The following is a 13,084-nucleotide window of genomic DNA, read 5'->3' on the forward strand; positions in this document are numbered from 1 at the left end:
GATCCTGGAAACATGGCATTCACATGTGATATGTACTGGTCTGCAGTATACACCAATTGTATGTTCATTGAGTGAAAGTGTTTCCTGTACACCTGTTCATTTACTTTTGGGGGAATGAGAGCAATGTGGGTGCCATCTATGGCACCTATCACATGGGATATGTTAGCAAAGGCATAAAATTCAGACTTGATGTCAGGGAGATCAGCCCTGTGGGAAAACTTCACATATGTCTGCAGGTGTAGTACAAAAGCATCCAGGAATTTGGAAAGGATGATGCTAAACATTGGCAGTGAGAACCCTGCACCCATGCCCACTGTCACCTGAAATTAGTCCGTGGCCAGAAAATGGAGTGCAGATAGCACTTGCACTTCAGTAGGGATGGCATGCTGATTCCGATTTGCAGGTCTCAGTACTGGATCCAGTAATGCACATAGCTCATGGATTGTAGCACGATTGAGTCTGTAGTTGATAATGATGTGACGTTCCACCATGGTCTCCACATTAACAAGAGGTCTGTACACAGATGGGGCCCTCCCTCGCCACATGGGTCTGTACTTAGGGAAAGTGGAGATCACATGTAACGGACACATATACATATGCACAACATGTTGTGTATTATTAACTGCTGTACAATATGTAGGTTACACACAAGTGATGTATGATGTACAACTGTAGGGACATGTATGAGGTGTAACGTCTGGACTGTTATGGGGAGGAAAGAGTCATGTGTGCATGCGACTGAGGAATGGGGTCCAAAGGCCTGCATGGGACCCATGGCAATTAAATATCTGCATTGTGCTAGCAAAATGGCAGCCCCCGGCCATCCAGATATGTAGCAGTGGAAGGGACCTCATTCTGTTGGCGGTTTTTGTAATGGCGTAAGGCGTTCACCGCTGTGCAGCCATTCATTGGTTAACATGGTTGTCAATGGGGAATTTAGGCCTATCATGATCGCTGCCGGGGGTGACGGTGCACACTGCCACAGAGCATACGCCATGTCGTCACCCCAGATTCAATTGACTCCCGGATCCCGTGCATGGAAGTACTCCACTGAGTGTGCTGCTGTGTCCTGACTCTGGTTAATCAAATGGCACAAGTCACAGGGGAAAGGGCCCTGGCCTTCACCACGGAGGAGCTGGAGAAGCTGGTGGATGGGGTCCTACCCCTGTATGCCAAGTTATATGGGCGACCAGAGGTTCAGGTGAGTAGGCGGTTAATGTGCATGGATGTGTGCGATGGTGGCGGATTACTGTATACCTGTGTGGTTGGTATGTACCTGCACAGGCATAGATTGTGTGGCGAGTACCGTGAGTGAGGTGGTGAAATTATGTTGTGAAGTGTCTGTCCCATAGGGGACGTATAGTCAGCAGTATCACAAAGCCATTTTCTGAACTCTGTGTTTCTTTTCTGTGTGTCCCCTACAGGTCAGCGCCCATCAGAAGAAGGCACTCTGGCAGGCCATCGCCAGGGAGGTGCAGACCCAGGGGGTCTACAATTGGTGGAACACCCACTGTAGGAAGCGGTGGGAGGACGTGCGGCGCTGGGCCAGGAAGACCTGCGAGGCCCAGCTAGGGAAGTCCTCCCACTGAGGAAGGGGTGCCTGTTTGGCCCTGACCCCTCTAATGCGCTGCATCAGACTTGGATAGGAGCTTGAAGGCTGCACAGCAGCCACAAGGGGGCGAGTACCAACACCATATCATGCTCTTTGATGGATGTCTGAGGTTGCTGTCGGATGTATGCTGTCTAGTGTCAGGTACTCTGACAGGTGTCTTACAGCAATCCGGGCCCCATCTGTACGGAGATGTTGAGGGGCAGGTCTGCAGTTCATCAGGACCTTGTGTCATGTGGGAGAAGAGTTGTATGCTAGGGTTGTGGCCATTAGTCAGGGGCACAGGCATGACTATAGTTGTAGGTGCTGCATGTATGTGTGTAAGCTGGGTGGGAGTATGAGTGAACCACATATGTACATCTATTCAGGTATTTACATATTTCTCTCATGTTTTTTCTCCCCACCCATGTACTCTTGTGTTGTCTGTGTGCATACGCATCATCTGGTGAGGGAGCAGTGGCACCGGCGAGTGGGGGTGCAGTGGCCCACCTTTCCAAGGAGGCAGAGCCTACCGACACCATGGGGACCAGTGGGTTGGAGGGCGAGGGGAGTACCACGGGGGAGGCTACTACCACTGGCTGTAGTGACTCTGATACCTCCTCCGATACCCGCTTACCCAGAAGGGTGGGCGTCTCCTTCACCCCAGGCACCTCATCCCCTGCCCTAGTGGGCCCTGCTGCCCTCACGGAGGAGGCTATTGACCTCCTGAACACCATCTCTGTAGGGCAGACGTCCATTATGAATACCATCCAGGGGCTAGCATCCCATATGCAGCAGTGCAGTGCATACCTGGAAGGCAGTCACGGTGCCATGTCTGGCCTACAGAGATCTTTTCAGACTCTGTCCTCCTCTTTGACGGCAGCCAGTGTCCCTGGCCTTTCCGTCCCCCCTTCAACCACCTCTGCCCCCGTCAACACCCCACTCCCTTCACCCATCCCAAGCACACGTTCAGACAGCCATGCACATGCCTCAACACACAAAAAACATACACAGAAACACAAGCACCACACTTACCACCACAGGCATACACACAGCCAACATACAAAGGCACACATGACAACACCCACTTCACCCAGTGTGTTCACTTCTCCTGCTTCCCTGTCTGTCAGCTCTACATGCACACCCACAAGCACTGCACCATCATTCACTGTTGCTGACCCCATTCTTGCAGTCACCACAATATCAGACATCCAGTCATGCACCCCAGACACCACACCTGCACTCACCACAACGACATTGACTGACACATGCAGCACACTCACCAAACTCGCAGACACCCAGACAACATTCATGTATACTGGCAGCCTGTATTGTCCCACTATGTCCACCCCCTCCTCCACAAACACTCATACATTCCCAGACACACATCCACCACACCTCAGCATACTGTACAGGCACCCGCATCCACATCCACCACACCTACACCTGTTACAAACATTCCCTCTACCTCTACTCCCACACCTTCCCCCATGTCCACCCCAACTGCCCCTAAAAAACATTTCCTGTCCCGTGTTGACCTTTTTTAATCTACTGGCCTACCCCATCTCATCCCTAAACGTGCCCACCTCCTTGTCCTCTCCACTCCTTCCACTTCTAAGTCAGCCCCAGTCCGCCCTTCCCATTCTTGGGCCCCTTCCCCAGTGAGCAGGAAGTCCTGTGCTGTCCCTGGTCCATCTGTCACCCCCCGGTCCAAGCCCGCTCCCCCACCTTCCAAGGCTAATCCCAAGCCCCCTCCACCTCCCAAACATAAGCCCAAGCCCCCCCTCCCAGATGTAAGTCACCACCCCTGCCACCCCATGCCCCTGTTCCCTGAGGGGCCTGGCTGCCCCATTGATGTCCCTTTATAGTGGAGTACCATGTGCGCAAGTGGGAGTCAAGTTCGGCCCATATGGGCCCTTCAGCCTTTTTCTGTTGGACTGGCCAATGGCCTTATTGGAACATTGAATTTTCATCATTTAATAAAGTTTGTGTGCCCAGTTTTGCTGTTGGCATACTCTGGAGACGTGGTTCATAGTTTCATTGTGGGGGTGTGTTGTGCACATGTGTGTACTTTGGGCAGGTTGTATTGGCCTTGTGACGGGTAAGTACCTCTTGTTCTGGTGTGCATGGCTTGTGATGGTGTGAGGGGTTGGGAGTGCGTTGCAGGGTGGGTGGGGTGGGTGTTTGTGTAACTGTGCTCTTTCTTCCCTTGCTTAGTAGGTTGCAGTACTTACCGTCATTGTCTTCGTCGGCAGTCACGGTCGTGGCGGTATATGTCAAAGAGCAGCAATGGCATGATTTCCAATTCTTTCTCCATGTCTGTTTTTGCGTGTTGTGTGTGCCTACTGTGAGTGTTTCCTTTTATTTGGTTAGTTTCCGCCAGGCTTTGTGTGGTAATGGTTCCCGCCCCGAAACTGACGCAGTACTATGCTTCATTATTTGTTGGGCGGGTAGGGCATTTCCATCGGCCTGTGGGTAGCCTCTTCCATTGATGTCGGCACTCCTCTGCTGGAAGTGAGTGGTTATCACGCTGCCTGTTTTTCATGTGCTTCATTATTTGATGGTCCAGACAGACAGCCTGTTGGCGGTAGTTACCGCCACTGCCGGCGGTGCGGTCTTTCCTGCTGTGTTCATAATGAGCACCTATGTCTGTGTCAGGCATAATGCATGCAAGTCCGGCATCCTAGCTCGGGGAGGCTCGAAAAAATGGTGCAGTGAAATTTACAAGATTTCACTGTGCCATTTTTTTCTGTAATTTTTAATGCCTGCTAAAGAAGACGTTAAAATGACACATCCATTGAAATCTATGGGCCTCCCTGCACTTTCCTGCACTATCGTAAAAGTTTTTGATGCTAGTGCAGCACAGCGCCACAATAGCATCAAACATTTTTGCCCTATTGGCCTAATGACCACAATGGTGTGCCATATTGTAAATACAGGGCAACCAAGCTGTTGTCAGGTGGGGCAGGGGTGTCAAAGCCCAGCTCATCTGAGTCCTTGTTCAGTTCTGATGGAGGTTGAAGACAATCCGACCCCACCCTGAAACTGCTTGTTCCAGCACACTAGTTTTTAAAACAGTGCACTAAGAACAGAAGCTCAAGGGAAGGGGGGAAGTGGATAAAATAAAATAAAGAGACAACAGCGTTCTTGCGTTTCCACTGTTGAAGTGCTGCACAAATCTGCGGCCCTCTCTGACTTCGGTAGAAACTGGTGCCTAATGAAACATAAACAAAGAACAGATAAGTACATCCTATTCCTAACTGGGTTCCTGACTATCCCTTTATTTATTAGAAATGTTCTTCTAAAAGTACCTCTCGGATCCTAGTCTCTAGTTTCCAGGTTTGGGAATGTGTTACTGCTCTGGGATGTGCTTTCTATTACTCTAAAGCTTCTAAAACATTAAACAAATACCGTTATCAGAATTATCAATATCAAACATTCATCTTAATATAACTAAAGCCTAAATTGCCAATAGCAGACTCACTTTTCCCATATTTCCAGAATCTTTTATAAAACAAATACTGTACTTTTATGTCAAAATACAGCATGTAATTTGTGCAAGTCCTTGATTTACTGTTTGCCTTGCTGTTAATGGTTTCCACGGTTCGATTCTTAAAAGTTCCATAAAAAAATGTTTGCTTCACAAAGTTCCGCAAAGTATTGTTGTAACAAAGAGTTTGAATCACAATGTTCGTGGAAGGTATCTTGTTTCAAATTGTCTATACACGAATCCAGAAATTGTTGTCAAAGTTCTTTCAGGTAATAAAAGTTTTGCACTTACTTGTTGCTGGCAAGAGATACTGATCAGTCTAACCTTGTCTTCTTTCTCTTTTGCAGGTTGCTTGTAGGAGAGAGGCTGAGGCAAGGAGGAACCGGAAACCGGAAGAAGGAAGAGCCAGCAGCTGCGCCCATTGAAGCCAATGAAAGTCTGTAGAGAGCAGGAGTGCCAGCGCCGAGGGATCTGTCCTCAGGTAAGCGGGAGGTAGACGAGCACAAGCACTGGGCGAGGCTCGAGGGCTGCCTTTTATAGACAGGGCTGGGTGTGGTCCTCACATGCTGCACATGTTCTTGAAAGGTGTGCAGAGCTGGGTGTGGTTTGAAGAGCTGGGTGTGGTCCTCACATGCTGCACATGTTCTTGAAAGGTGTGCAGAGTTTCAGTTATTATGCAAATGAGTTAAATTAACACATGGCCTAGAAAGGAGTGTTTTAAAGAAGCCTTGGTAAAAGCAAGGCCCAATGGGTAAACAAAACAGCACATTAAACAACATACACAGAAGCCTTGGGGGGGGGAAGGTGAGATAACAAGAAAGGATTTCAATAGTAAGTTTAAAAGGGAGCTATTACAGAACCCACTAGTGCAGTGAGAGGGGACATGCTCTTTGCTGTGCACAAACCATAACAGTTGCCCCCCTCAAAGGCCCTCCTACAGGACGGGGTTTTCCTGGATTTTTTAAATAAAACCGTCTAATCAGCTGTGGGGCATGTACATATGATGCTGGTTCCCATGAATTCTCAGATTCATCATATCCTTTCCATTCTACTAAATAAAACAGACGTCCACTAATTCTTTTTGAGTCTTTTATGCTTTTCACTTCATATTCTAGATTTCCCTTAATTGGTATGGGTGGAGGTGGTGGTTCAGGTCGGGTTTTTGGATTGTACGGCTTAAGCAAGGACACATGGAATGTAGTATGTACTGGATATTCTTTTGGTAAATCTAATTTTACTGTTACCGGGTTTACTATGGCAGTTATACTAAAGGGTCCAATGAAACGTGGTTGCAGCTTTCGGGATCCCTCTATGTTTAGGTTCTTTGTGGAGAGCCATACCTTGTCACCGATTTTATACATTGGGGCCTCAGATCTGTGTTTGTCTGCTTGTCTTTTCACGCTTTCCTTGTACTTTAATAAATGTTTCCTGGCTTTGTCTTGTATGTCACCTAACCTTATTAGTCTATCCGTTACTGTAGGTAACAGAGAATCTTCTAACAAAATGGGTATAGCTCTTGGATGATACCCCTGCAAGAAATAGAATGGTGAGCAAAGTAGAGCTGAATGCTCAGTATTATTATAAACAAACTCCGCTACAGGGAGAGCTTCCAACCATTCACTAGAATAATCAGCCAATAAACAACGTAGCGTTTGAAGTAAGGTTTGGTTCAGTCGTTCAGTCTGTCCATCTGTCTCTGGGTGGAAAGCAGTGGATAATGCCACATCTATTTTCAGTTTTTTACATAATTATTTCCAAAATTTAGAGTTGAACTGGCTCCCTCGGTCTGACACCACTTTGCTTGGCAAACCATGTAAACGCACAATTTCCCTTATAAAAATATCGGCAAATTCTGCCGCCGTGGGTAATTTCCGTAATGGTACAAAATGTGCCATTTTAGATAAAAAATCCACTATAACCAACACTATTGTGAAAGATTTTACAGGTGGTAAACCTACAATAAAGTCTACGCTCACAGTGTGCCAAGGTTGCTTGGGTGTTGGCATTGGTATTAACAAACCGTCAGGGGCCTTATGAGAAGATTTATGTCTTGCACAAATTGGACAGGTAGTGACAAATTGCTTAATGTCCTTTCTTATAGTGTCCCACCAAAAGTGTTTTTGCACATTTTCCAGGGTTTTTACCCAACCAGGATGACCTGCCAACGGTGAGGCGTGATGCCAAATTATCACCTGTGTTTGTAATTCAGAGGTGGGCACTAACAGCATGTTGTCGTGATACAATAAACCTCGTTGTATTGTGTTATGGGAATCTTTTAACCAATCCTGAGGTGCTATTTGCATGTGTGCATTATATAGATCTGTGATGAAATCCTTCTGTTGTACTGGTGCCAAAAACTTTTGGGGAGGAATAATGGGTTCTCCTATTTTATCTTGTTTCATGTCTGAAGTATGTCCGTATCTAGATAACACATCAGATTGAATTTGTTGTGAACCTGGTCTATAGGTTATTACAAAGTCAAATGTGCTAAAAAAAATTAACCAGCGCATCTGACGTGGTGTTAATGCTTTAAGTGATCCAAAAAACTGTAGGTTCCTATGGTCAGAAAAGATTGTAACTGGGTACTTGGCTCCCATTAAATAGTGCCTCCATTCTGAAAAGGCTACTTTGATAGCTAGTAGTTCCCTTTCAGCCACAGTGTAATTTTGTTCAGCTGGTAATAACTTTTTGGAATAGAAGGCTATAGGATGTAACTGGCCATCTACTGCATCTCGTTGAGAGAAAACTCCTCCTAAAGCTACTTGTGAAGCATCCGCTTCAACAAAAAATGGCAAGTCAGGATCAGGATGTTTCAGAATTGGGGCTGAAGTGAACTTTTGTTTTAGGAGTTGAAAGGCGTGTGCCGCCTCATCAGTCCAAAGAAATCGTTGCCCTTTCCGCAACAAGGTAGTTATTGGGGCCGCAATGTCTGCTAAATGTGCAATAAACCTCCTATAAAAATTGGCGAAACCCAGAAATTTCTGAATATCTTTTACAGAGGATGGTTCTGGCCAATCAGCAATAGCACTGATTTTCTTTACATCCATAGTTATTCCTTGAGGTGACAGGCAGTATCCTAAAAAGTCCACCTTGCTGACATTAAAAGTACACTTTTCTAACTTAGCAAAAAGATGATTTTCTTTTAACTTTGATAATACTGCACAAACATGTTGGGTATGTTCTTCTGAGTTCTTAGAGTAAATGAGGATGTCGTCTATGTGTACTATGACACAAACGTCCAGGAATTCGTGTAGGACCTCATTTATAAAGAACTGAAAGGCCGCAGGGGTATTACATAACCCAAAGGGCATTACTGTGTACTCAAATAAACCAAACTTTGTCTTGAAAGCTGTCTTCCACTCATCCCCCTCTTTTACTCGGACCAGGTGGTAAGCTCCCCGCAGATCTAGTTTAGTGTATACAGTAGAATGTCTTAACTGATCCAACAACACAGGTATTAGAGGAAGAGGATATTTATTCTTTATTGTAGCCTTATTTAGTCCTCTATAATCGATACACGCGCGCAGGGATTTATCCGGCTTCGGGATAAAAAAGAGTGGAGATGACACCGGAGATGTGGAATGACGGATGAACCCAGACTGTAGTAGGTCATCTAGGTAGGTTCTTAAGTATTTGGTTTCTTCGTCAGTCAAAGCATATACTCTGTTATTAGGTAAAGGGGCCCCTGGGATAAGATCTATACGACAGTCATAAGACCTATGTGGGGGCAGCACACTAGCCTTTACTGGATCAAAGACGTCTTTAAAGTCAGAATATTCATGAGGGAGACTTGGTTCATCTTGTATAACACTAGCACAATGTAATACTGTGCTCTGTTCTGTACCTGCTTCTTGATAGCAATTGGTTCTACAGAAAGAGGAATCCAAAGTAACATTTCTATTCACCCAATCAATTTTTGGGTTATGAGTTGTTAACCAGGGTACCCCGAGAATCAAACCAAAATTAGGAGTATCTATCAGATCAAAGCTAATTACCTCTGTGTTCCCGTTCTGACAGACCATAACAAGTGGACTTGTTTGTTTTGTGATTAATCCAGAGGTCAATTCTGACCCATCCACTGCACATACTGCTTCTGGACAAGGCTTTATGCACATAGGAAGTCCTAAGTTCTCAGCTAACTTATTATCCACAAAATTTCCTGTCGCGCCTGAGTCCAGTAGGACAGGGAGAGAATGCCTCACTTGGGTAGTAACAATTAAAACGACCTGAATTATGAAATGTCTAGGTATGCGCGGTACCATGAAGGCTGCAGCATTAGAGGTTTGATTAAGATGTTTCCTCGAACAAGTAACCTCTCCCCTTGTCGAGCTTAATCGTTTCCCGATTCAGTTGAGGAGGTGGAGGAAACAGCACCCTTTCGTGGATTTTTAGGCTTTACTGGACATTCTCTGGCAAAGTGACCTGCCCTTCCACAATATAAACATAATTGAAGTTTTCTCCTTCTTTCTTTTTCCTCTGATGTGAGTGAACCTCTGAGTGTCCCTATTTGCATAGGCTCAGGTTCAGGGAGTTTATTATCTGGGTCTTTCTTCTCGTGTCTAATACAAGTTAACCGTTATTCCAGTTTGTATTTATCTCCCTTTCTTTCTCCTAGTCTATGTTCTAATTTCACAACTAAATCTACAAAGTCCGAATAGTCTTCTGGCAAATCAACGATATGAGCCAGCGCGTCTTTTAACTCGTCTCTCAAACCTTTATAGAAAAGGGAGACACGCTTTTCTTCTGGCCAGTGTGCCTCGGTGAGTAAACGATTAAAACTAGTAAGATAGGTCAATAAATCCTTGTTACCTTGTTTAAGATTTAAAAGCTCATTATCACTTGCCTGCATGAAAGTGTGTTTTGCAAAAAGGCTGGTCATGGTACGTTTAAATTGATTCCAATTATGGAGGATGGGATCATCTCTCTCCACGAAAGGAATTGACCAATTGGCTGCTGTGCCACCCAAATAAGACAAGACGAATGCCACTTTCGTAGCATCAGTAGGGAACTGTTGTGGCTTACAAACGAAGTGTAATTGACATTGATTGATAAAAACATGGAATTTGTTACTATCTCCATGAAAACGTTCAGGTGCTGCTAAGGGCACAGCATTAGGAACATTAACAGTGACCTCAACTGGGGGAGGCAAAGTTGTATGTTTTGATGGCGCCCCTGTCTCTGAGGAGGTTTTAAACAAAGGCGTAAAAGCTGTGTTCCACTGAGATACCCTAAATTTATACCTGCTTAAATCCTGTTTTAAAGAGGTATTCTCCACCTTTAATCTCTCTATTTCCTCTTGCATATGTTGCAAGATGCCAGACACTGATTCATTATGAGCCAAGTCCTCATTTAGGGCCTGCGCCATATCCGTGACGTCAACGCCCTCTATTTCTTCCCCGATATTCTTCGTCCACCAGAACTGAAATATTTTTTTTTATTTAAGGCTTGTGCTTCTGTCAAAGCCCAGCTCACCTGAGTCCTTGTTCAGTTCTGATGGAGGTTGAAGACAATCCGACCCCACCCTGAAACTGCTTGTTCCAGCACACTAGTTTTTAAAACAGTGCACTAAGAACAGAAGCTCAAGGGAAGGGGGGAAGTGGATAAAATAAAATAAAGAGACAACAGCGTTCTTGCGTTTCCACTGTTGAAGTGCTGCACAAATCTGCGTCCCTCTCTGACTTCGGTAGAAACTGGTGCCTAATGAAACATAAACAAAGAACAGATAAGTACATCCTATTCCTAACTGGGTTCCTGACTATCCCTTTATTTATTAGACATTTTCTTCTAAAAGTACCTCTTGGATCCTGGTCTCTAGTTTCCAGGTTTGGGAATGTGTTACTGCTCTGGGATGTGCTTTCTATTACTCTAAAGCTTCTAAAACATTAAACAAATACCGTTATCAGAATTATCAATATCAAACATTCATCTTAATATAACTAAAGCCTAAATTGCCAATAGCAGACTCACTTTTCCCATATTTCCAGAATCTTTTATAAAACAAATACTGTACTTTTACGTCAAAATACAGCATGTAATTTGTGCAAGTCCTTGATTTACTGTTTGCCTTGCTGTTAATGGTTTCCACGGTTCGATTCTTAAAAGTTCCATAAAAAAATGTTTGCTTCACAAAGTTCCGCAAAGTATTGTTGTAACAAAGAGTTTGAATCACAATGTTCGTGGAAGGTATCTTGTTTCAAATTGTCTATACACGAATCCAGAAATTGTTGTCAAAGTTCTTTCAGGTAATAAAAGTTTTGCACTTACTTGTTGCTGGCAAGAGATACTGATCAGTCTAACCTTGTCTTCTTTCTCTTTTGCAGGTTGCTTGTAGGAGAGAGGCTGAGGCAAGGAGGAACCGGAAACCGGAAGAAGGAAGAGCCAGCAGCTGCGCCCATTGAAGCCAATGAAAGTCTGTAGAGAGCAGGAGTGCCAGCGCCGAGGGATCTGTCCTCAGGTAAGCGGGAGGTAGACGAGCACAAGCACTGGGCGAGGCTCGAGGGCTGCCTTTTATAGACAGGGCTGGGTGTGGTCCTCACATGCTGCACATGTTCTTGAAAGGTGTGCAGAGCTGGGTGTGGTTTGAAGAGCTGGGTGTGGTCCTCACATGCTGCACATGTTCTTGAAAGGTGTGCAGAGTTTCAGTTATTATGCAAATGAGTTAAATTAACACATGGCCTAGAGAGGAGTGTTTTAAAGAAGCCTTGGTAAAAGCAAGGCCCAATGTGTAAACAAAACAGCACATTAAACAACATACACAGAAGCCTTGGGGGGGGGGAAGGTGAGATAACAAGAAAGGCTTTCAATAGTAAGTTTAAAAGGGAGCTATTACAGAACCCACTAGTGCAGTGAGAGGGGACATGCTCTTTGCTGTGCACAAACCCTAACAAGGGGTGCTGCAAGAAAACCGATGCTTCAGTGCTGATGCACCAGTTTCTTGTAAATATGCCCCACTGCACAGGAGGCCTCAGTGATGTTGGACTTAGAAACTTTATTGAGATGTCTTTCTTCACCCGGGGCAAAGACAAATGTTTATGCCGACCACGATAGAGCCCTCTGTGGATACACTGTGTGGAAGGCCTTGGTCAAGACTTTACCTTCAAACTTTTTTCAGCGCTTTTCCTCCACAACATTGGGGCGGTCCTCCTCAGCATGCCCATTCTGATGCAACATCATTGGATTGCCTTTCCACGAGCCCCCAGTCACATCCTGAAAGTCCTGGGCTCTAGAGTATTTTAGTGGAATGCACCTACAAGTCAGACCAGGTCACGTTCGATGTTTTCTGGCTCGACTCTCGACATCGGGTCGGTCCACTTATGGAGCTTTTTTCCAAGGTTTCCCCAAACTTCTCTAAACTTCTGGATCTTCTTCCAGGAGTACTTTTAGGGTCCTCAAAGTGTCCACAAACATATTTCAGTGTTCCAGAAGCTCTGAGTTGCTCCTTGGAGGTTGGAACTGCAATTCCCAGAATGCACCTGGTTAAAACCCTTAAATGGCCACTGGGCACTAGTAAGCTGAGATATTCTTTCAGGACTTGATGCAGGGGACTCTTGTCAGCTCCTTTGTACCTGTAGCTTACAAGGAGTCCTCTCCTGGAGTTGCAGAAGCAAGGCAAAGTCCTTTTCTTGTGAAGCTCAGAGTGTATAGCTGGTGCAGTCCTTGTGGGTGCAATGCCCAGGTGCAGGTCAGGGGTCCAGTAGGGCAGTCCTTCTTCTTCTTGTATTTTCTTCCAGCATGGATCTGATTTGGGAGGCAGCTCTGCCATATTCATATTGCTCCTGGAGGTGAAAACAAGGGGGTGCTCCTGTCCAATCAAGTGCATGCCACCACCCTCTTGAGTGACAACTTCCTGGGAAGTGTGGCAAAAATGAATCCCAGGAGCAATATTCTCCAAAAATCCAAGATGGCAAAAATTAAATCTTAGAATTTAGATCTGGCTGATCCACCTAGTGTTGTGGCTAAGTTTCCCTTGACACACCCTTTTCCAGCCTCTCTCCTAATTTAATTAG

This window comes from Pleurodeles waltl, chromosome 7 (assembly GCF_031143425.1).
Source record: "Pleurodeles waltl isolate 20211129_DDA chromosome 7, aPleWal1.hap1.20221129, whole genome shotgun sequence".
Taxonomy (NCBI): domain Eukaryota; kingdom Metazoa; phylum Chordata; class Amphibia; order Caudata; family Salamandridae; genus Pleurodeles; species Pleurodeles waltl.